This window comes from Cupressus sempervirens, chromosome 11 (genome assembly GCF_028749045.1).
Source record: "Cupressus sempervirens isolate cs-2001-9-10 chromosome 11, ASM2874904v1, whole genome shotgun sequence".
NCBI classification, from domain to species: domain Eukaryota; kingdom Viridiplantae; phylum Streptophyta; class Pinopsida; order Cupressales; family Cupressaceae; genus Cupressus; species Cupressus sempervirens.
This window is the reverse complement of record NC_143128.1, coordinates 138,985,206-139,010,478: the sequence shown is the minus strand read 5'-3', so window position 1 is coordinate 139,010,478 and position 25,273 is coordinate 138,985,206. Positions and strand designations below refer to the sequence as shown.

Genomic DNA, 25,273 nt, shown 5'->3' with positions numbered 1-25,273 from the left:
TAAGTATAGTACCCATTTTGATAGACATCAATTTTTAATGATGCAGATGAAGTGTAATCACTATTTCATTCTCATGCCCTTGAAAGTTATCTAAAATTCACATATCTTTACAACACTAGCTCATGACATATCAATGGTTGATAAAATAAGCATTAGCAGATAATCCCGTGTTGCCTTCACTTCAGTGGGCTTTCAACCCATAAAGGTAACTTTCCATGAAGGCTCAATTGAAGATGTATCTAGGTAAAGTATATTCAAAGGGAACATATTATTAGGAAAATTTATGTTTGAATCTGAGATCAAAATCCCTAGCATAATCTAGATTCAATGGCATTCAAGTACAAAGCCTTGGTGGAAAACCTTGGTTCATCTTCTCTTGGGTGGGTTTCCAACCCATGAAGACCATTTTCCACAAAATGGGTAAAAGTGAAAATACAAGATGCTAAGCAACATCTAAGTGGATCAATATACCTTAATTAAGCATCTTTAGCAATGAGGTTGTCAAAGATTTAACCAATAAGGAAGCATTGGAGGAAGGGTAGAAATTTCCTTCTCTTTGATGGGTTTCCAACCCATGAAGGCAAATTTTTGACTATGTAGAGAAATCAAGTCAATAGATAAAATTTGGCTCCTATACTAAATCTAACACATGTTAGGATAATGTTGGATTAAAATGAACTATTGTAGAAAGAAGATATGCCCAAGATCTCACTTGGTGGATTTTCATCAATGAAGTACCCCAGTTGAAACTTTCTAAAACTAAAAGGAACACAAAAAAGTAAATAATGTGTCAATGGAAAGTTACCATTATATCCAATGGACCAGTGAAAAGACTTTTAAATGTTCATCGAGTCTTTGCATTTACTCTTTAATAGGTATTTCCTTAAATTTTACTCATGTGGTACAAATTCTAAACCATAACAAATGAATCAAGGTCCTTGTATAAAAATACATAAGCAGTTGAATGAGTCACATTGTTTCCTTGATTTCTTATTTTATCAATACATGTAGCTTTTGAAAGCTAGTGATTGTAGTGTATGGTGTCTTATTCATTTTTTGATTCAAAATCTCATTCATAAGCTATGACCACTACTCTCATGAGTTTTGATGGTTTGACTAGAATCAAGTCTCAACTGCAGAATTTGATAGACACACCCATATGTTTCTATGATATGGTAGACTTCCAAATGAGGGTAAAATCTAAACACATCCATCCTATCACTAAGAAGCTTCAGAGATGTGGTTTGGTCAAAGCTGTTGGTTTCCCAATTGTAGTTCAATCCCTAGAACTCATTTATGAATGTATCCACCTTTACAATCTATAAACCAAGCAAATAGTTATGCCTGATCATACTATATTAATTTCAATCAATAGACAAATAGTGATGAATTTCCTTTGTGTGCCAGAATGAGAGGAGCTTTTTGACATAACTATTGGTGGGGCTATTTCAAAATTATTGGTGAAGAAGATGATCGAGAGGAAGGAGATCATGCAAACATGGTTCCAAAAGCCACAAAGTGATAAGAGAAAAGCCCCCAAAACTTTGTTTGAAACCAACCTCAAATTGGAGATAATTGGCAATTTGGTTCTTCTACACAGATTGAGAGGTGAAGTAGAAACCCTAGATTTTGTTGAACAATACTTCTTTTTGGTTTAGGTTATATGCTAGGATACATAGTATATTGATTGGGTGCAAGAGGTAAGTGAGATTCTGTCCAATGCTTTCCAAGTGGCCAAGTTTTACAATTTATTTTATAAGTCTTTGTTATTGATTTATATCATCGTAGCTTTGCAATTTTGTCCTAGTCTTCCATGCCTAGATGACTTCCCTCATGATGTCAAGTCCTATAAATTTTATCCATGTCTCTAGATACATAATAGTTATGTAGATTATGTAAACGTGAATGACAAATTCACTATGAGAGTTTGCAAGGAATTGCAAGGATGCCCATAAAGGAGAATGTACCCTAAAGTCATGGCTTCCATCAATCAATTTGGCCATTATATTATTAAATTCTCATCTTTTTCCTAACTGCATCTTGTACCTTTTGATGGATTTCCTTTGACGCTACCAAGATATTCAAACTATATGATAGTCTTGGTAGAGATCATTTGACAAGCTCTGCAAGTGAACATCTTGAGTGAGAGTTTGAAGAAGAAAGGGTATGAATTCCCTATGAGGGTTAGAGCATTTGGTTGGAACACCTGGTCTGATGCTACAAATATGATGAAGATGTTTGAGAAGAAGTAGAAGCTAGATATGTATGAGGTCTTGAGACCTATGTTTGAAACCAACAGATATGCTAAGGATGTTCTTAAAATCGGGAGTGTAATAAAACATGTCATCATAATTGAAGACTATTGGGCCGATTAAAAAGATGAATTTGAAAGCTATGATCATTCTTTTGCAAGATTGATAATAGATCAAGTTAAGCTATACAAGATAAACATAAATTAGGATGGAGTTGAGAATGATGGTCGTAATATGTATAGCACGACTTATTTGACCAATTTAAAGAATACTCCTATAAGCTCTAAACCATTTGTAGACATCATAGAAGACCTAGACATGATGATGGAAAGAATCTACAAGAGGACTGGGATGTGGGTTGAGTGGACCATAGCATGACAAAGTGGGAGCAAAGGTGCACCCACTCAATCCTCTCCAATTTAGCAGCAAGATCATCTTCTCCTTGCGGCACCTCAAGCACAACTTCATCATGCACTATATGCCTAGCTCAATTAGTGGGTGGAGGTGATCAACCTCCTAACAAAAACATTCCTTTAGAAAAAAAAATTGTCTGGATGATTCAGTATCTATGATCAAGACAGAGGTAGAAGGTTAAAAAAATAAAGAAGAAGAGCTAAAAGATATTATAGTTACAATGTCTTTGCCTTCCCATAGTAGTCCAATCCCATCTATAAGTGTAATACTACTCTTGCCAAGTAGTCCCTAAACACAAGTAGTTGGCCTTGGGGATGGTGAAAGTAGTGAGAGTGAATCCACAAAGTCAAATGAAGTAGTGAAGAAGACGTCCAAAGTAGAGAAGATTCTAGAAGCTCCAAAGTTCATTTCCCCTACTCTAGGAAATCCTTTCTCTTCATCCTAGAAGGCCTTGCCTCCAGAAAATAGAAATTTGTTTAGCGTGGATATGCTAGGGAATGCATCCAAAGTAATCAGCATTGAGTCATGGCTCGAGAATACTTTGCAGTGAAAGAGGAAGAGGATAGAAGATGGGACTCTAAACAAATAAATTCTATTTCTGGTCATCCACTTTGGGTTGGCATTAAGAAAAGTGAAGAAGTAGAAGACATTTTCTATCTTTTCCTAGATCCAAACACAGGACACCTAACTATGGAGGTCACCAAGCCCACCAAAGAAGGTAGGATTAAAGACTTAACTACAACTAACTTTATATTATAGTCTCTAGATCTAGGAGAGGTTAGGCATGACACCAAAGTGGGTTTATGGAAATCAACTAATGATGAGATTAAAGATCTTAAAGGTCTGAAGCTTTCCAAGCTTAAGATGAAGGTGGAGATCCATGAGCTCAACTACTTCATCAAGAAATTAGTTGCCTCATTAGAAAATATTTTGGAGGTAACATCTAGTAGTGATCCTATAGCTACAGATATTTAGGTCATCACCTATGAGCTACAAGAATTCAAGCTTTTTGGGAAAATTGGTAGGAGTTGAAGTGAGAAACTCAAGTCTAAAGGACTTACAATTTTAGATCAACTCAACAATGCAGTATTAAGGCTTGGTGTAGAAAAAGATAGCATCCTAGCTAACTAAGAAACTCTAGCAATAGAAAAGAGAAAATGTGAAGATTACATCTCTCTCCTACATGTGATTATCCAAATGAAGGCTAAGTAAGCAGTTGAAGCCAAGATTTTAGAGAAAGGAGATGAGCCTTTGTTTGAATGGCAATAGAGCTTGCAATTCAAAGCTAACATGATCTCTGCAATAGAGGAAAGGCTACAAAAGACAAAGAGAAAAGTTAAAGTGGAACAAGATAAGGATTATGAGTTTCTAAAAGGTACACACACTAGCTCTCAAACAAGTGGACAAGGGAAGGGAGTAGTAGGAGTCATTGTTATGCAAAAGACATTCTCTAGCTAGTTGGATAAGTTAACAAAGAAATCTAGTAGCCATTAGGATAGAGTGTCAGGCCTCCAATGGCTCAATGGATACATACATGTAGTGAGAAGGAGATGCAAGAGTGATTGAGTGCAAATAAGGACTGGCCAAAGAACACTCCAAATGGCTTATCCTATATAGTAACATCCAAGTCAATAAATATGAGGAGCTCATTCTGATCTTCATTGTTTTTAAGGCCCATAAGGCAAAATTAGAAAAGGGGAAGCAAGTGAAATGATATTTCTCCTGCTCTTTTGTATTCTAATGTGAAATTGTAACTAATAATGGCCAATTTTTCATTTTTGAGAAGATGAATCGATTTAGCTACTTATTGTAACATTTCATTTTAGAATCCTATATATACTTAATTAAAAAATTAATGAAAGCTAAACTGGTGTGAGCTATTGTTGGTATGTTTTTCATTGTACCAAAAACTTGAGCTCTCAATGAATGTAGCAAACACAAAACTTACCTAGATCTATGAGAGATGGTTAAGCCATATTGTGAACCCCAAAGGGGTGCTAACCACCAATTCAACAATCTCCCCTTCAACACTAATTGGGGGTTCTACACTGATAGAATGAAGATCTCCCAAGATTTGAACCTATTACCCAAGTTTCTAATACCAAATGATGGTATGTTTTTCATTGTCAAGCTCTTAATGAATGTCACAAATACAAGACATACCCAAATCTATGAAAGGTAGTTAAGCTATGTTATGAATCTTGATAGAGGTGCTAACGACCAAGTCAACAAATACTACATATTGTAGAATAAAATTGAATGTGTTTTGTATCAATTATTTACTATTCCATTGCTTGTCTTAGTTAGAAGAATCACTTTTAGTTGAATTGAGATAATGAAAAAATAGAGCTTTGTTGCCCCATTTAATACATCAAACTAAAGGTAATCATAGTATGATTAGAGGTTAAAATAAATTCTCCCCTAAGCCTTTTCCTTGAATCTTGGAGTTAAAATCATTTTGTTAAAGTTTCTAATTTATATAAATAGAAATCATTAGTGCATCATCAAATTTTGTGGCTTCATAGGATGTGTGGATTCACAAATTTGGTTGGTTTTAAGACCCAAATTCTAGCCTGAGTTTGTTCATGTCTAGGCCTAACTTGGTTTTCCTCTCCTATTCTCTAGTCAAGAAAAAACCCGCATTTAAGAATTAGGAGAAAACAAATTCATTGCAAATTACAAAGTCAAGGGAGCTCTACCTATAAATTTAGAGGGAGATAAGTCAGTTAGTTGTAGTTTCCAAACTATTGTAATTAGCCATTGTTCATAGATATTGGGCCTTCAAAGAGTTAATTTAAAAAGAACAATATGTTTACCAACATAGTGTCATCTGAGGACACATGTCAATTATTGTATTCTTTGGATTCACCATATATTGTGCCTTATTTTACATGCATTATTCATGATTAAAGTACCATAGGGGTTTGATATTTTTCCTTTTTCTACTGAGTGTCCCTTTTTTGACATTAGCCTCATGATGTGTTTGAGATTGATCACCTCACATATGTACTCTTTTGTGCATCTTGAGTGTGGTTCCTTGACATGTCGTTCTTTTGGCCCACTTTTCTATCACCTCACCCTTGTTTGCATTAGGGAAGTTCTTCTATTGTTTCTCATACTTTCTTGGGTCAATTGATTTTCTCTTCAGTATTCGGTGTTTCATGCCATCTATATCTTCAATTTCATTTGTTTTCCTTTGTGTTCCTCCTAATTTTTTACATATTATCATCTTTTCTACCTGGTCAGGTTCTATTTTAGTGGAGGTTCTTCATATCAATAGTTACTTTTGATAGAGTTTTGTAGCTTCTACATGCTTTAGTGGTGTTCTTCATGATCATTTTTTGTTCCTATCTTCAAGGATATTCCCTAGTTTGGAGGCTTCTTCATTCCTTCACTAATTCTTTTCAGCATTATTTCTATCTCTTTTTGGAGTAGGGTTTTTCCTATGTGGTTTTCTCTAGTTCTCCTCTTTTTAGAGATTTGGTTGTGCTTGGGTACCTCATCAGGCCTTGTTGTTGAGACACATTTCTATTTTCTATAGTAGTTTCTAGATTTTTTTCTACTCCCTAAGTTTATCTTAAGAGGGGTTAATAGAGAAATTGGATATTTCCTAGTTAGCTCTAGTTTTCTTAAGCTAAACTTTAGGCGTATAATAATTAATTCTTTTATTAATTATTAAGATGCAACCTAGGTTAGACCTTTTTAGGATTTTTACATACTTTATAAGTACAATCGCTCTTTGTAATTTTTAATTGATTCAATTTTGATTATAGCAATCTCTTTTTTTTCTCATCGAGAATTTCTTGTCTATGGATCTTGGAATTCCAACCTCTATAGCTTTTTCTTATCTCTTTCTATGACAAGTGTTTGCATGCAAGTGATTCTTTAGAGCTGTAGGGTTGATCTTTCATCAACTTCAACATGCACCACTCTCCAATTTTATTGAATCTAAAATATTGTACAAATTATAACATGTGCCTTTTGGAAAATAAGCATCCATGGTCCTTGCCCCATCTTTTAAAACAAGGGATACAAGAACTCCTTTTCCCAATAGATATTGTGTGTTGATCCCTGATGTTTTAGTATGAATAGGGAATGTAAAGAATGGAGGCCTTGCAATTGGACATCCTTTGGTATCGGATTCAAAAGATAATGTGTATATGTATCGAAGAAGAAGGTATCTCAAACCTAATGCCTTCCTAGTAGATTATGTGACTGACTTCCATAAGTAAAGCTCTTGACGAGCTATATCTATTGCAAAATGATCTCTACAAAAAGGATAAAATGCACCAACTTAAATACATCAATTATAGAGTTCCTCTATCATGTATTGTGCAAAGTTGTAGATATCATCACCCACCGTGGGGATTCCAAACAATCTAGTGTTTAGAATTGTCGGTATGGAGTACTAGAGATCATCCCATGTTGTAGCATTTTCCCCTATCCAATGTGTGGAATGGACTCTAGAACCAACAAAGGTAGAATGGGTCAGTATGAAGGGTCTCTTGTTTATTATTAATCTCAGTGCCTTGTTGGTCATAATGGCCTCTGAGATCCCATATATATTATGTGTATTGTATTCCAAAACACCATTGTAACGTATTGCACCGGAAGCCATAGTTTTTTCCCCAATGACCTGAGAATTCCATAATTATTGATTTTGAAAGGAGGATCATCCCATTTTGTGACATTGACATCATTGCACACTAGAGAACATTATGTTTGTTTTTCATTTCTTGGGCAATTCCAATTGTTTGGCAAGGAACATGTAATTCCACTAAAAAAGTTGGAAACTTCATTCATATCAAGCTAAAGGCCATCAAATGGAATTGTGCTACAAAAATTTGAGATTTCTTTACTCCAAAAAGATTGAATCTTGGGGTTCATAAAATATGGGAACTGTACTAGGCCTGGCCATAATTGTCCAACGTAAGGAAAACATGCTCATTTCACAAAAATATCCTCTTTCATCCCTCTTTGAAAAGTTGTGTATGTTTTATCTACTACTATTCCTACACATTTTTAACAAATGCACACTATTTATAAGGGTACATAAAAAAAAATGCTTCAAAACGCATTTTCATGAGTCTAAAATCTCCCTAGATTCTTCTTGCCAACTAACAAAAATATAAACAATACTTGATGTATGCACTCAATCTTATTTTATTTAACCTATGCTAAATACCCTATCATAAACATGTCAGATCATACAATTAATTACCAACTATTAAGCAATAAAGTTTCAGCATAGCATTGGGTTAGTTCATGATAAAGAGCAAAATTTAGAAATACTCAGATCAATAATGAGAACATATTTCTACCCATTAACATGGATCTATTCACCAAACTCTTTCATTTATTTCTCAAGGAAATTCCCAAGGTCAAGAGTAAAATCCTTGAAGTCATCCATATAATTAATGTTTATCCAAATAATTTCTAGAGCAAGTTTTTCTTTTGCATACCCAACTACAACTAATTTGACATCTGTAATGCTTTTATAACCATATTTACACTAGTAAAAACCTATAAAATAAAATACCAATACACATAATCAGATTACAAAAGATCTTCAATTTGAATATGCAACTTCATAATCAAATTAGTTAAGAAATATGTCCTACCACTATTTGAAATTAACAAATTTATTTCTACTAGTACCACATGTACAATCTAATGTATAGAATTTATAGAATTTATTTATATTGCATCCAATATGATATAAGCTAATATTCTAGGTTCTAATCATTCATTTAGTCCAACACTCAAGGTTTTCATCAATTTAACTGTATTTAAAACCTTTAGAATTTTTTGAATCCTCCTATCTAGGCTCTTAGGATCCTATGATTTTTCTCCAAATAGATGTAGGTTTAAGTTAAAATGTAAGAATCCACTACCTTTGGGAAATTAGATGAACAAGGAATTTGTTTCTAGCACATAGATTCATATGTACAGTTTTGCCTAGTTTTTTGTTGGTTGACCTTCATGACCCTTAGGCTAAATTGATGATCCTCTTTTATGTTCTTATAAATAAAATACCTTTTAAATTTCTTTAAGAGTCATTCTATATATTTTTCTTATTTCCCTTCACAAACATCAAGTTTTTGCTGATGTGAAATCCTTCCTTGTATATACATTATCTAAAACTACAATTTAGAAATCTCATTAGAATCCTATTCACAATTTGATGCTATTGCACATTATTGATTATTTAAAAAAATAAATGAAAAGGAGTATATCAATGTTTATAATGAAGGAAATATAAGTAGGTGTAGTCATCAATGTGGAGCCATTACTTTTACCTGGTAAGTCTATCCTTTGGTGTAGACTCTTATTATTTAGAGAGGAGGAGTAAAATTTATACAAATGTAAATCTTTCAATACTACAAAACCTAGATTTAATGCGTCTTCTCTTCAAGTCCTGAGGCTAGTTTGTTTTACCATGTAGCTTTAAGACTAAAGAAAAAATGGTCTTGTAATCATACCAATTAGATTTTAGTTATGACAATCCAGGTTGTGAGTTTAATATGGTTGTGATAGTTCAAGAAGTGCTATTGAAATAGGGTGAGGTACAAAATCACTAATTAAGATTTCTAATATTATGAAAGTAATGAATGAAAAAATTTATCAAGGACAAGTGTGAGAGTAATTACCAAAAGACCAATATGGAATTGGGGTAGGTTGTCCCATAAGACTAGTGTATTGTTGAACAATAGAGAGTAGAGAAGAGCCAGATAAGAAATAGAAGTCTAAACCATCTCCAATGACTTTGTATGTAAAATAGTTACCCCCATATTTAACATCCATGTCATTACTATTCATAAAAGAGCTCCATGAGAAAGAACCCCTACTCTTACATCCATATAAAATGGATGAGACCCATAGAGAACTAGATACAAATCATACTTCCAATGTCTACATTCCATAATCTATGGTGACTTTCATTCTTTCCCAAATGACAACCACATCGTGTTCTCTCTCACAATTCATACAAAGAAGTATTGAAAGGAAGAACAATACCAATCTCCAAGTAATAGTCCTTAAACACCATGTTACCAAATGGACAAGAATTTCCTGGATGTTGTGTAGTAGAATTGAAAAGGATTTCTCCATTGGAATGCCTTGTAACTACAAAGCCAAATGGGTTTTTGGTGTATGAAAATTTCAATTCAAGTTCCCTCTACTTAGAAATTCCATCACCATCATTTTTTCTGGCCACCAATTCTCTTCGGACTTCCCACTTCTCCTTATCAACATCAATAATATAAAGCCTCAAGCAATTATGTGATTCAGACCAAGAAAGGCTCTAAAGCATTAACCATAATCATGCAGTACATGAAATCTTAAAATAAAATAGTTAAAAAGAGATTGGAGTACTCATTAGATACAAAAAGAAAAATAATTTATAGAAACCAAGGACAATTTGATACTAGGAAGTTTGAAACCCTAAACAAAGATGACCTAGTAGAGCTTGTAGAATTGAGTTTGAGATGAAACTCCTCACAAATTGACTCAAACAAGTAGTGATTATTTGGAACAAGAAAATATTAAAGTAAAATAGTAAAAAAATGCTTGGGGATTGGCTGATTCCAAAATTAGCTATCAAGCAACAACCATTTAAATATAAAGATGCACGCCCATGGATCATACAACTTAAAATATCATGCCATACTCACTCAAAGGATTAGAAAATATGAGTGAGATGTCATTTACTACATAATGGATAGAAAAATCTTAAAATCAAGCCCCTATCAAATTAAGTTTTGGAGAAACCCTTTGAAAATTGGATACCAAGAAACAACAATTCAAAGAAATAGATACAAAGTGATAGGGCTTACAAATCAATTTGAAAGATCTTATCATCATTAAAGAGATTGAACAGGTATAGGGAAATCCCATTCAATAGTGAGAGAGATATCAATTGCTATCATGGTCATTCATGCCTCTAAGACCAAACTTAGGTTTTGTTGTCACAAAGATTTGCACCCTTGTCCAAAGTTTTTACCTAAGGAAAACCTTGTGAAACATGGAAGCAACCTCCAAGTTGTGGGACTTGAACTATGAGCTTGAGTCTCCAGAGAAGGCCAGCTTCCTTTACTATCAAGGTGCACCTAACTACTCTTGGGGAGGAAAAGGGAGAAGGAATGTGTGAAAGCAAATCTATCTACTCTAACCTAAGGGGGTGATGCACCAAACTAGAGTGTTCAAACCAATCTCTACCCATACATGCACTATTGAACCATCATGACACCAAAAGATATACACATTCAAACTTACTTTAATCTAGCAATCACATGTAGATCAGAAAACCCAAATGAATGACACAAAGAGAGAGAGGATTCACTTATATACCATTCATAGGCCAAAAGAGATACAGTCATGCAAGATTGTAGATCTCTACAATACATCAATAGGAGGCAAATAGTTCTTGCACTTCACATCAATGGTTGAAGGTGATAAGAATGTCATACAATTTAGAGGCAAAGGGAATTTATAGTGAAATTGTAGAGCAATATCAGAGAATTTAGAGAAGAGTCAACCATAAAAAATATACAAAAATTTCCTTTATAGCTTAGGCATAACTGAGATATTTCCTAACTGAAGTTACTCCACAACCATTGTCATTAAATCTTGATAAAGATCTGGAGAAAATCTAATCTAGGTACAAATTCAAATACAATGAAACCTGATATTTTGTTGAAATGGGGTCCTGATGAAAATGATGCCATTAAACCATTCTGAACAAGTAGATGGATAAACTCAGGTGGTGGAGTGTTCTCCTTCATTTACCAAGCACAAAATTCACTCGAGAGTGGTTGGAATCGATCATGAAGATCAGATTGTGCAAGAAAACTCGATCCCCTCCATTTGTAGCTCATGAATTAGCAAAGTTAGCAATTCAATTGAACTCTACCACCAGGATGAGCCACGTGGGCCAATAATTTTTCAAATTTTTGCAACCCCATAAATTCTCCACACGGTTGACCACATCTAACTGACTAATAAAGCCACCTTTTCAAAACCTTGACCGCAATGTCTTCCAACTACTAGCCTTAACTGCCAATGCTAACTAAAACATTATCTCCCTAGGCCTGCAAGGACACATGTCCTTTAGGAACTTCCCTAAATGTTTAACTTCCTTGTATCCTCATATTGTGGGAAAGCACCAATTGTTGATCTCTGTAAGATCAACGATCATGAAGATCCTCATTACACTGTGCTTACCCCACTAAAATTTATGGGCCCATGAACACTCAGCACAACCTGGAATCCAACTCAATAACCTGGAACCACCTTATTATCACCCTATGGCATATGGAACAAACCCAACTCGACAAGGACATGCCACAGTGAGGCACTTGCCCACATTCCTTAACATCCCTGCATCTTTGTATTGCAAGCAAGCACCACTAGCCCTCAATCTCATTGCATTATATGGTATTCATAAAATGTGTCCTCTGAACCTGTGTGAATATCCTCTATGATGTCACTAGGACATGTGTCACTAAGGCACTTGCTCGCATTGTCAAAAAGTCTGACAAAAGACAAAATGCGAGAAAGCGGGGGCCAATAAAACTACTAGCTCACTAGTAGTTCTTTCCCTCTATAGCCCACAAGAATAAAATTGACCCACCTATCACGTGTCATAAAGTGGCTTCCCTGCATTATGTAAAGGTCATGCATCTTGAGGATGTGGGAAAGCACCCACCGTAGATCACCAAAGAGCTTACGGCACGAAAAGTTGTGAGTAAGAAGAAAATAACTTACAGAAATAGGAAATACCATAGAGTTTTAAATGTTTTATTTTTTGATATTTCCATGCATTTAAATAATATAAAAGGTGGTAAGTGATCATTGGGTGGGCTTAGGTATTCGAATTCAAATTTTGGCAGGAGGTAAAAATAGGTAATAGGTTTTTCAAAGGATAAATTGGAAGTTCACAATAGCAAATGGGTTTCTTGTTAATAAAAATTAGTGTGCAGTGATGATTAATTAGGCACAATGGGATTGAAAAAAATACATAGCTAAAAATCATTAATATGGAGTCTTATGTACAAAAAAAAAGAAAAATCTAGGCTAAATGTTTTTTTTTTTAAAAGACATCATAATATTTCAATGCACCTAAGTTGTACTCTCTTTAAATGATAATTCTTACCTAACTATCAATAGGAGATTTTGGATATTTTGGCTATAAAAATAACTTTTTCCCATTAGCTACAGATGAGTTGTGAAGGATCTTCCATCTGGTGATTCTTTGACTAAATTTAAGGCATGTCCTCTTCCGAGAGCCTTGCAGCTAAGAGAATAAGATAAAACTAACAAGAATGCCAAAGATGACATTAAAATTATCCTTGAAAAAGCTATAGAAGAAGAAATCTTGGATGCAATATGAAATCCTAAGTTTTAGTAAATAAATTACTCTGTTATAAAACTATCCATTACAACTTAAATTGAAGCTCATATATAAAGAATGTCAAACAAGTATACAAGGGATGCTCAGTGTTGGGTAGATTGAAGGGATGAGTCAAAAGTTATTTGGAGTCAAAGGTTGAGATCAATATACCATTTCCAAGGATACATTGATTTTGATAAAAGGCACATGCTCTTTATAACCAAATCAAAAGGCCCAACTTAGTGGACAATGATTCATACTATTCTTTCATTGGCCATCATTATTTGACAAGAGTAGCTAGTAGTGGAAAGTTAGAATTCATAGTTCCAATAATAGAACAAGAGGTTTAGAAGAGCTTGAGTCCCTATCTTATGGAAGTGTTAGAAGATAAATTACTTTTATGTCTTAGTTAATCATTTTATTTTGTTTAAAATATAATAATATTGTGAAAAATATTGAATTTATTCTTGAATATTGAAATTAAAATTTAGTCTAGAAGAAAAAATATTTATGATCTAATATTGTAAGGAAAGAATTCGTCATATTTGTGTTCCAAAGGTTACTATTATAAGAAAGATTTTTTCTTTTGCTTTCACATTGTTTATCACTTTTTAAATGAGGGATTAAGAGGTTGGAAGTGCAAGAGTTGAAATTTGTGGAAGTCAATGAGATTGATTATTTGCCTATACACAAGAGGAGCACATGAGCACAAGATCATTAAGAGTTAAAGACATTTTATGCCTTATATATTTAGGTTTCTCTATAGCATCATATGTCAAATTTGACTTTTTATTACAATGTGTATAATTTGATTAGTAAGCAACATTTTTCATATTTTCTAATGTGAAATCAAATCCTTGCTAATGATTTGATTTATGTGGTCCATTATTATAGTAATCTTATAAAACCAAAAAAATAATCTAAATTAATGTTTACACAATAGTATAATAATAAGACAGTTTTGAATATTATAAAAGAGTGTAAAATAAAAGTATTTAAGAAAAGATAAAAAAAATGTGTTGTCAATATTTCAAATAGTTTTTTTTATTGTTTATATTTGTTTTGAACAAGAAATGGTAAAACATTTTAACCAAAAAAATATCATAGTTATTACAATTATTAAGTTTAAATAATATAAATTCTAACATTAACTTCTTTTGACATTAATCTAACTCTAGTTTAAGCTTCGTATAATGAGATATAAAATCTAATCTTAAGCTAATCTTGATCTTAAACTTAACTAAAATAAGAAGATGATACATTTTATTAATTATAATAAATATTGAAAAATACTTACATATGATAATCTATATGTTGTAAAAAATATCTTTAAATTATTTTTTCAAATGCACATTCTAATATAATAATTAACTAATTTATAATTTTATCAAATTTTAATAAATTATAAATAAACAACAAAACATTTCTAAAAAGTAAACAATGAACTTATTGATTTAGTAAATAGAATTTTAGATTCACAAATTTATTTAGTTAGTTAAATCATTAGGTCAAACTAGAATAAGTAAGTATACATTTGTATATATTTTTAAATATTAAGATAGTCCTCAAAGCATTAAAAAATTCCTTGGAGACAAGCTTTTGTGCATCATTATGAGTAGGTTTTTACAACTCAGAGGCCCTCTATTGCACATGATCAAGCGCTGCAAGCTTGCCTTGATATTATGCCCAATAGGCTTGCTCTTGAACAATATGCCTTTTGTGAGCAAAAGCTTACTCTTGTAGACTTAAAGGAAGCTATATTATCCATGGCTAATGATAGAGCCCCTAGATGTGATGGCTTCCCTTGTGAGTTCTACAAGATGCTTTGGGATGACATTAGCCTTGATTTGCTTCAGGTTTATCTTGAAGCATACAATTCTAACTCATTAGGAAGCATTATCAATAAAGGGAATATTAAATTCATACCTAAAAGATCCTAAAGAGATTTGCAATTGGAGGCCCATCACTTTATTGAATGTCTCCTACAAGATCATTGTCAAAGCCCTCTCTCTTAAAATTTTCCATTTGCTCCCTTAGATTGTTCGATCTAAACAAACTGGCTTCATCAAGTCCTCTAATATATTGGACAACATCATTGCTATCTGGGAAGGAATGGAATGGGCCAGGCAACCCAAATAGTAGGCCCATTTCCTGAAGATTTATTTTACCAAAGCATATGACTATATTGAATGGCCCTTTATTCTTGCTATGCTTCAAGCCCTGGGTTTTGGCCCAGTATTTTTTCAATTAGTGCAGATGCAATTTGGGGATGCCTCTGCTTGCATCACCATTAATAGTCATTAGTCTAAAGCTTTTGGGCCTTTCAAATCTATCTTCCAAGGTTGTCCTCTTGCACCTTCTCTCTATGTTTTGGTAGTTGAGGGCTTTGGTTATTTGCTAGCCAATTCCATCTCTTGAGGTCTGGTGCATAGTACTTCTTTACCAGAGTTGACCACTTAGCTAGTTAATGGCCATTTTGTAGATGATTTTTTCCTCATGTTGATTGAGGATGAGGAGAATTTTTCCAATGCTTTGCAGTGTTTAGATCATTTTTATCTTCCTTCAGGTTTGGCTATCTAATGGCACAAAACCCTTTGCTACCGATAATCTTTTCTACCAAGCCCTCACTAGTTGTAGCATTATGGATGGAAATGGGTCCAACATGGTGAAATTTTTAAATTTTTGGGCATTCCCTTTGTTTTTCAATCATCTCTTGTGGAGTTGTGGAATGTTGTACTTGATCAAATTGACAAGAAGCTAAAATATTGAAACACTAAGCCCCTTTCAATTTCGAGAAAGTTTTAGATATACTCCAAAGTGCTTACTGCTACTCATGTCTATTATTCTTCTTTTTCGGTTCTCTCCAAAACCTTGTACCTTAAGCTTGAACATCTTCTCAAGGAATTTCTCTGGGCTACTGATGCTATGCATCATGGCTTTTATAGAGTGGCCTAAGACTTCTGTTGTTTACCCAAGGATTCTAGTGGTCTTGGTTTGCTTTCCACCTGCAAGAAGGGGATAGCTCTTTGTTCCAAATGGGTCATATGGACTCCCACTCAAGACGAGGCCTAGAAAATTTTGTTATGTCACTACATTTCTTCAGGCTTACTGGTTAATTGTCCAGCCAGAAGGGGATTAGTTTTCAAACCGTTCTTGTGACTTCTAAACCTGTTTAGATTTAGGGAACTTTTGTTGCTAAGAGCATTTGGAAATCTTGGGAAGACATTAAACCTTGGCTTCATTGGGCTACTAATGGATTCAAAGATGGGCTCTCAATGAATAAACAAAACCTTTGGTGGTTGCCCTTGTTTACCACTCAATGGGTGCCTTTAGCCAAGATTCAAGGAGCCAATACTTTGCATTTATTTCACAGGGGTATCAAGACACTCAAAGATTTATTCTCTAGGGTTACAATGAGCCTTCACCCATGGGAGGATTTATAGGTGCAGTTTAGGATTATCCATCCCAATTGACAGACAATTGATCTTCTAGTTTTTGCGGTTCCTCCCAATTTGTTACACAAGCTTGGAATTCACTCATCCCACCCTTGGTGGAATGATTAGAAGTGGTACCCTACCACTCCAATGACTAGCTACAAGCCCAAGCTAGGAACCTAATGGTTGATACCCTCAATCAGTGGTGGCATTTGCATTCTTTGCATAAGACTTGGAGTCTTAGATTTTCCATTGTTTGGCATGTTATTATTGAGGAAAATATTTCTCACTTCACTAGGTGTCTCCTTTTCTAGGGCTTGCCTTTGGGTCCTTGGCTCTAACATCTGGGATTTATTGATCCTAGATCCCCTTTTTGTGGCCAAGTTGAAATCTTTCTACATATTTTTTGGTTTTGCAGAAGAGCTCAGAATTATTGGCTCTAGATTTTTTATTTTTTCAGGCCTTTTCATCTAGAGGCCTTTACATGGCATATGGTGGTTCTAGGTAATGCTTCTAGACTCCCTTTTAGATATGCCCAAAATTAGCATCTTTTAGAATGGAGATATTGTTCATAGGATCACAATGTTGTTTTATTCTCATAGCTTTCTTGATATTTATGTTGCAATGTACTCTAAATCATGTATATGTAATAATATCATAATGCAAATTCAAGTTCAAACAAACAAAGTTTCTCTGGAAGCGGCTCACCTATAGGAGCTACTTTCTCACTAGGTAAAGGCCCCTTGTATGGTTGTTTGAGTGCCTCCAAATGTTTTATCTAGTGACTATACTCCTCCTCATGATCTCCAAAGAGGCCAAAGTAGCTCTACTCACCCCTTGCAGACCCCCATGTTACACCCTCATAATCACTCTCCCAGTGGTGGCTTACATGATCATCACTACTCGGCCTTTCCTCCTCAAAGGTTAGGCTAGGGTTGGTCCTTGGTGGATCCCCCTACTACCACTAATGTAGGTTGGTTGTCTTCTCACTGTGACCCCAAGTGGGTGTTCCCCTAGATGAATTTAGCCATTTTTCCTCCTAGGGCTGAGGAACACAAAGACAAAGATAAAGATGTTGTTACTACTAATAGTTGGGCTCCTCTAAGCCAACTAATAACCCTAAGGATTTCTAGGGTTCTGATAACAAAGACCCTCCTTTTGCTAGCATTGTTCTTGCAGCTTGAAGTTTTATATTTCTATTTATATATGTTTTTTGATGAATAGCTAATCTCTGGCCTTAGGCCATATGAACTTGCGGGGTGATCTTGTATCCCCTAGCCTCTTTTTTGTGAATGTGTATCTTTATAGTTTTAATTGAATGGAAAAGGTGTATTCATCAAAAAAATATTATGATAGTATGAATTTAAAAATACAATGGTTTATTTAAATAAATTACATTTGGATCTAGAAATTTCTAAACCATCATTGCCCAAATGGCCCTCCTGTAATCACCCCCACTACTCAACATTCTTTTGCACTCTTTGAGACATTGTCTCATCCTTAAGGAGATTTAATAATGATGTATTTGAAGTAGTGCTTCTTCAATCTACTTGCAACTCAGCCCTTAAACTAATAGAACTTTATGGGGATCTGTCTATCAGCAACAGAGCCCATACAAGTTCTTAGGGCATAATTGATGGCATTGTTTCCATATTTTCTACATATATTTTCTTTTCTTTTGAGCTTGGATAAGCATGGGACGATTGCCTGAGAGGAAGGTGTTGGTTTTTTTACACTACTAAGAAACAAAATACTTAATACCAAGATGGTGAAGATCACAATAACCTAAGGATTAACTACTTCCTATAAACAACTATATGTTCTTCAGATTTGGACCCAACTTCAAAAAAATCATGGAAGTATTCTACACTTTTGGCTTTGCAAAACCAAGCTAGGTGCACTTGAGGGATAAAAAGATGGACAACTTGACACTACATTCACATCTCATTCATTTCATGATATTCTACAACAATATTCATCCATTTACAGTAGATTGGTCACAATTCTTCTCAAGTATAAATAATTCTGATCAATAGCTACTAACTAAAACTCAGAGGTTAAATGTAAAAAAGTACTAACTATCTATGACATTCTTCATATATTTAAAGAAAATTTGATATTTATTTTTAGATGTTTACTTGACATCTATCTAAGATATTTTCATGTGCTAATTGAAATAGTTGATTAGTGCCTCATCTATTGGGATTTAGAGTCTCTCCAATTTTCTTGACCTAATTGACTGCATTACAATCAATATGATTAGTAATTCTCTCTATAACTCATTCTTGCGTAAATCCTTCTTAAGGCCTAGAGATCCTGTCACATTCAATGAAGCATTTACTCAATTCACTAATTAAAAGCAATAATGAATTGACATACAACTTATCCTAGTTCCATAAAAATTGAACAAGCTATACTCATACAATCTCAAAATAACTAGCCACTAAAAATGGAGACAAGATTTAGAGAGAAAAGATAATGAGGACAACTCAACTTTCCATTCATATTCTTTGAAAATTATATAACATTGAGTAATACTTAGAACAACATAAGATAAGGCACCATGATCATGGACAATTGATGTATTCTTAGAATTTGCAAATAAATACATCAAAGAGTTGATATCAAGAAAAGATTGGATTGAAATAAACTAACAGAACTCAAAGTTATACAATAAATCAAACCCCTTCTCTAGCACCATAATCTCACTTATATAATGTGAGATGCAACAAGGTTCAAGCATTGAGAAATTGAAAACTATCCTTAAGACAGAAAAAAATACTTACAATGTTATTGTCACAAAAAAAAAAAAAAATTTGTGCAACAAGATGTCTTTCATCATGAATTTTCTTTAGTGGGGACCACTTTTTGCTACACTTTTCGCTACTGAGGATTTTATGATTGGCCTCATTATTGTTGTTCTTCCTTGGAGTGTGTGATCATTAGTTTTGCATGTGATGGGCCTTGTTCTGGTACTTGAAGGATGAGATGAACCTAAGGTACTCCATACATGTCATCTTGTACTAACAAATTGACAGTTACCATCAGTTGTTCTATTGCCAAGTCATCTATTTCAGTCCTTGTTCTAGTAACTATAAGTGGTTTCTTACCCTTGTCCTCTTCTACTTTTAATGATGTGTCAATTATTTGTACTTCATCCTATTCCATTTCATCATCATCAATTTCACCATATTCAAATTTCTTTGCATGAATGAAATCTACCATCCACTTGTCAAAAAGTGTGTCATCTAGCCAATTAAAGTTTAAAATATTGTGTTGTTTCCTCACATATTCCCCTAATTTATCAATTTCAATAAAATCTATTCTCAAAGAATCATAAAATAATTGCACTTTTACAACTTCTTTAGTTGTACTTTCCCACCATGCATTTCCTTTCTCATTTATAAATTTATTCATTTGAAGGCACAATAGGTCATTCAATTCTTGGGCCCATTCCTCTTTATTTTTCAATTTATCCTTTTTATCTATGGCATGTGGGAAGAGTTCAAAATTAATACTCTTATACTTCTCAAAATAATTTATGATCCTCTTTTGCAATACAATTCTTTTATCATCAAACTCTGATAGATCATTGGTCAAATCACAAGTCTTTTCTATATACCCACAGGATAAACTGTTAATAGAAAAACACAAAAGAGTAACACTTTTATTCCTTCTACTCCATTTTTTGACAATTGGATTTAGGGCATCATCATTTGCTTTTAGCTCATCCCATATATTTATTACCTTTGCTAACCACTCATAGAAAGCTGGCCAATCAATTTTATCAACTAAATATATGATGGCTTTCCTTAACCTATCCTCATATTGGATCTATAATTCTACATGCAATGCCCACAGTTTACTCTTTTCTTCTTCAAAATCCTTTGTAGTGTAATACTGAGCTCTCTATGGTGTGTCTAGAATCTCAATAGGAGGAGTGGATTTAAAAGTCTCCACTAGTGGATAATGATAAGTGATCTTAGGCCTACTAGATTGCCCTTGGTCTCCCATCAATTTATTTTCTAGTTCTATTCTCTTTTGAACTTCTTTATTACATCTAGCTAAAGCTTTCTCATATTTATCTTTCAATTATAATCTTTCTCTTTTGTCCTTCAAAGTTGTGGCTAAGGTGAAGTTGGCTGATCCAACACCTAATTTTGTAGCCTCTTCACTTGTAGTTTCTTCAACTCTTTTCACAATTAAATTTCCTATCAAGCCAGTGTCATCGAGCTGGGAAGAGCTAGTTGTGGACCCTTTTTCTCATTGACCAAATTATCAATGTCGTATGATCCTCATTAAATTTGGCACCTTTCTTTTCTTTCTTTTCCTTTTGATCTGCACTTAATTTCTTGGTAATAGAATTAAAGACCATTGCATCTATGATATCCTAATTTGGTAGTAGCAGAACCCAAGATGATTTTATCATTTTCCTTCCTTCTTCAAGGGTTAGGATTTTAAATTCTTGCATCATTTGATCCTTTATTTGGTTCTACAAATCTACATCCTCCATCTCAGGATGCTCTATTTTCATTTTATTACATCTCTCTTCAAAAAGTCAAATGTTTTTCCTCCAAGCAAACTGATAGAAGGCTCTAGATTTAACAAAATTTTCATTAGAAATGAATCCTTGGATCGCCTATTCAACAAGAAGGTCCAATTCCCTTCCTTTTTAATCAGAAATGGTCAACTCAATGCTTGGCATAGGAGGTTCCTAAGGCTCTCCCTCCTCCAATCCTAATGTGGTAATGTGTTGGTAAACAAATTTTTTATTGTAAAAATGGCCCAATGGAGTGTATGTGGAAAAACCCTTCACAACAGTTGGATAGGCCCTTGGTATGTGGCCTTCCTCTACATTTAGAGGGGTAGCTCCCTCGTATGATTTAATTTTGAAGTTTTCAAATAAATATAAAATCAAACTTTAAAAGATGAAAAAGCTCATGATGATGAATGCACCACACAACTTCACAGCTTCCTTGAATTTAACATAAACTACTAATAACAACAATCAAGATCTATGCTTGAGAACTATTACCAACACGATGTTGATCCAAAGATTCATAAACGCCTACACAATACCATGAGACTGCTCACTACAAAGAGAATCAACATTTTTAACAATTTAGATTCGGAAGAAGAGAACTCAAATTGCACATTCCTTTTTTTTCTTGCACCAAGAACCTAAAAGGAATTTTTGCTTACAAAGAAATTTTTTTTACATACTTTCCAAATATCATCTTCTAATCAAAATTTTAGCATAGTGCTCCCTTTTTCTAAAGTCTAAAAAGTCCCCCTTTACAAAGCCAAAATGACTCCTTATATAGACACTGAGGTTAACAACTACCCCTCTATGGTTAATAACTATTTTAAAAAAATGTGATTTGGGTGAGGTTAATTAACCTCAACAAAATTAACCAAAAAATGATCAAATTCTTAACATTTGACCAAAATGACATTTTAAATCACTAATCACAAAAAGATAATTTAAAAGCTTGAACTTCAAAAGACTTGTGACTTTGATGAAGATCAAATATAGAGCTATATATTGAAGTATGTCTCCATCTATTTTTCATCAATCTCCTTACTTTGTGAACATAATCCCATATTCCACATTTTATAAGGGATTTTTTCATTTGAAAAGTACACAATAAATGAAATGCATCAATTCCTACAACATCTAGTTGGCCCAATTAGGTGCCCAGAAGCTCTCATTTGAATTTTCATTATGGATGCCTTTAAATGAAAATGGGCATTCAAATTCTTTGATTATAAGAGAATGAGATTAGGAAAGGGATTTTCCAAATAAAAGGATTACATAGCTTTCAAGATCTTTTCAACTTCAAAAATTATTGTGTAAGCCAGTTGCTCTGCATTATACTCCAAACCAAACATTCTTGCAAATCCCATATTAGGGTTAATCAGATACAGATTATGAGAGTAATCAATAAGGTAATATGGTCCTTCCACATTAGTTTTCTTTAAAAAAATCCACGAAACTCTTGTGCTACCTATCATAACACATTTTCATGTCTAGTAAGACCCATGATCCTAAGATGAAATTCTTGAAGGTAAGCACGTATATGAGAGGGAGTATCCCAGAAGGGATCGATAGTAATAAAAACTACATTAATCCTCATGTTATCCTTTGTTTCTAAGATTTCAACAAATTTTTCCATCTTTTGGACTTCATTGGGATTGATATTAGGAGAAGATGTGTATTCAAAATAGATCAGTGTCTAAATCCCACAAAAATCTCTCTCCGTAATAGGATTTTCCATATAGTTAATTAGCTCAAAATGGCCTCCAATGGTAGGCAGGATTACTTCCATTTTTATTGAAGGATGCTATGAAGCTCTAGGAATTTCCCTCTTCTCATCACTATAGTGAAGTAGAAAGCCTACACTGATAAGCACCAATAGTGTAGATGGAACAATACCAAGACTCCATTTTTGAACACTTTGACCAAATTTATTCTCCACTAATGAGACATGAACTTTAGATCCATTCTTCTTGGAATCTACTGATGTTGTATATCTAAATACATAATTATTAGAAAAAGGAATCAAAAAGCTTCATTAATTCAAAGAGATTGAGTGTGTCCTTGTGAGAGTCATGCACTGCATATCCTATGATCATAGCATTCCATGTGACTAAATGTCATTCAGACATTCTACCAAACAATTTTTTTTCCTTCTTTATGCTTCCACACTTTGCATACATGACCACCAAAGCATTCAAAACTACAACATTTGACAAAAGTCCATTTGCAATTACCCTTTTATGAATGGCCATACCCTATTTTGAAGCTTCCCACTTTGGCACAGGCTGGGAAATATGTTGGCAAAAGTTGTGGAATCCAACTTTACATTTGTGAATTGCATTTCTTTAAAACTTTTCAAGGCACCCTCGGCATATCCATTTTGTGCATATCCTGCGATCAGTGCATTCCATGATAGCATACTTCTTAGAGGCATTTTATCAAACAAGTCCTGTGCATTGTTTATTACCATGAATCCATACACCTAGACCATATAATCTTCAATTGTAGAGGTTGGAGACTGAAGCCATGATTCCCACATCATCTTCCATTTCAAAGTCTCCACATTGATCACCATAGTGTAGATTTCTAACTTGTGCCTATATCTATTGATTTATAGAAAATGACAAAGAAAAGCTATTTCATAGAATGGTTAGAGACTCCTTATTTGGTAATTACAAATGCCAAAACTCCACATTTCTTATAAAATTTTGTCAAGCTATCTCCCACTGTGCATTGATGGATTATCACAACTACCTGAAAAGCTCTTATTTTTTGTGTAGAGAAAAATCCATTTAATTATGCCTTATGGGCTTCATCTTTATTTCTACTACCATGAGTCATGAAAGGTAGGTGGATAAAAGACTTCCTCTCTTTGATAGTGTTGTAGAGATTCTAAACATCATATTATGCGTAAAGGTGAATGAAAGCAATTTTGGCAGTCAACATTTTTAGAGCATTTGGTTGAACAGTTGTTGTGTTTTGATCCATGAAATTATTCATCTCTGCTCTCTTCTTTCCTTTTATCATTACCAGCTTCCTCTCTCTCGAGATGTGTTTGGCTTCCTTGAATAACTAGCAAGTTAGTATTCAATAAAATAGTTCACATGCTTGTCTATGAGTCCACACCATTCCTCTGCAATTACATTGTGAACTTGGAGTCCCACATGATGTCAAGAGTAACTCTGTCATACAGTCTATGGTCATTAGTATTCTTGTTATTTTAGACCACTTGTAACTCTCTCTACGTCTTAGACAACAAAAACTCCTAACTAGACTATATACAAGGCAGTTTTCCCTACCTCTAATGATTTAAGATATAATCATGCAAATCCATTCACTGGGTGGGGAAAATAAATACCATGGCATACCAATATGTGACAATTCTTAAGCTTCAATGGGTTCATATATAAGTGTGCTCCTTGAATTCTTACTCTAAGATTCCTAGCATGCCCCACATCTCTAGATGAAAGAACATATCCAAATAACCAGGCTTCATAAAAAAATTTAGACTTCAAAATCAACTCCTCTTCTTGTGGCATGGCATTGTTAACTTCATTTTCAAAAATTTGAAGTATAAGATTCTTAGGTTTCTGAATGCATCTCCAATATTCTCCTCTACTTAGCAAGCCCTCTAGTTGAATTTCTACTGATTAATCATCATGAAGTCTTGAACTCATTTCTGACACTAGACACTCTAGCTTTTCCATGGGCATGATCATGGTTGAATCCTCTATAAAATTATTCAAACTAGGATACACATCCATGTTATATTGAATCTTCTCATGATCCATTTCTTCTTCCTTATCTTCCAAAAGATCATCTTGAATTTTTAGGCACTTCTGAGTTACATGGGTACCATCTTCAACAATGCAGGCCATAACTTCATTTTTCATCCCATTAATATCAAAAATTTCCATCTGAAGGGTCTGTTGATGGTTAAGATGAGATGATACAAAACTTCGTATTGGATTGCCTTCATACAATCTATGGAGTGAAGTAACTTGCAGAGTTATAACCATTGAACCTTGTCTTTGAATACCAACTTGATAATCATCAGTAAAAATGCCTTCCTCTAAGAATAAAGGATTAAAGTAAACATTTTCTTCATAGAGGAAATTATCACACAAGGATTTTGAGCACAAGCTTGGAGTAAAAATGCCATAAGATTTTCCTTAATCTGATTTTTCCATGAGAGCCTCTACTAACTCATTACTTCTTCTATCATCATTATTCTTCTCATAGA

General features: G+C 33.9%; 1 pseudogene; it reads right to left on the bottom strand.

Annotated features, from left to right (window-relative positions):
* LOC149528590 (alpha-xylosidase 1-like) overlaps positions 1-23,500 on the bottom strand; it is a 95,531-nt pseudogene extending 72,031 nt beyond the window's left edge.
* Between the last annotated feature and the right edge of the window lie 1,773 nt (positions 23,501-25,273).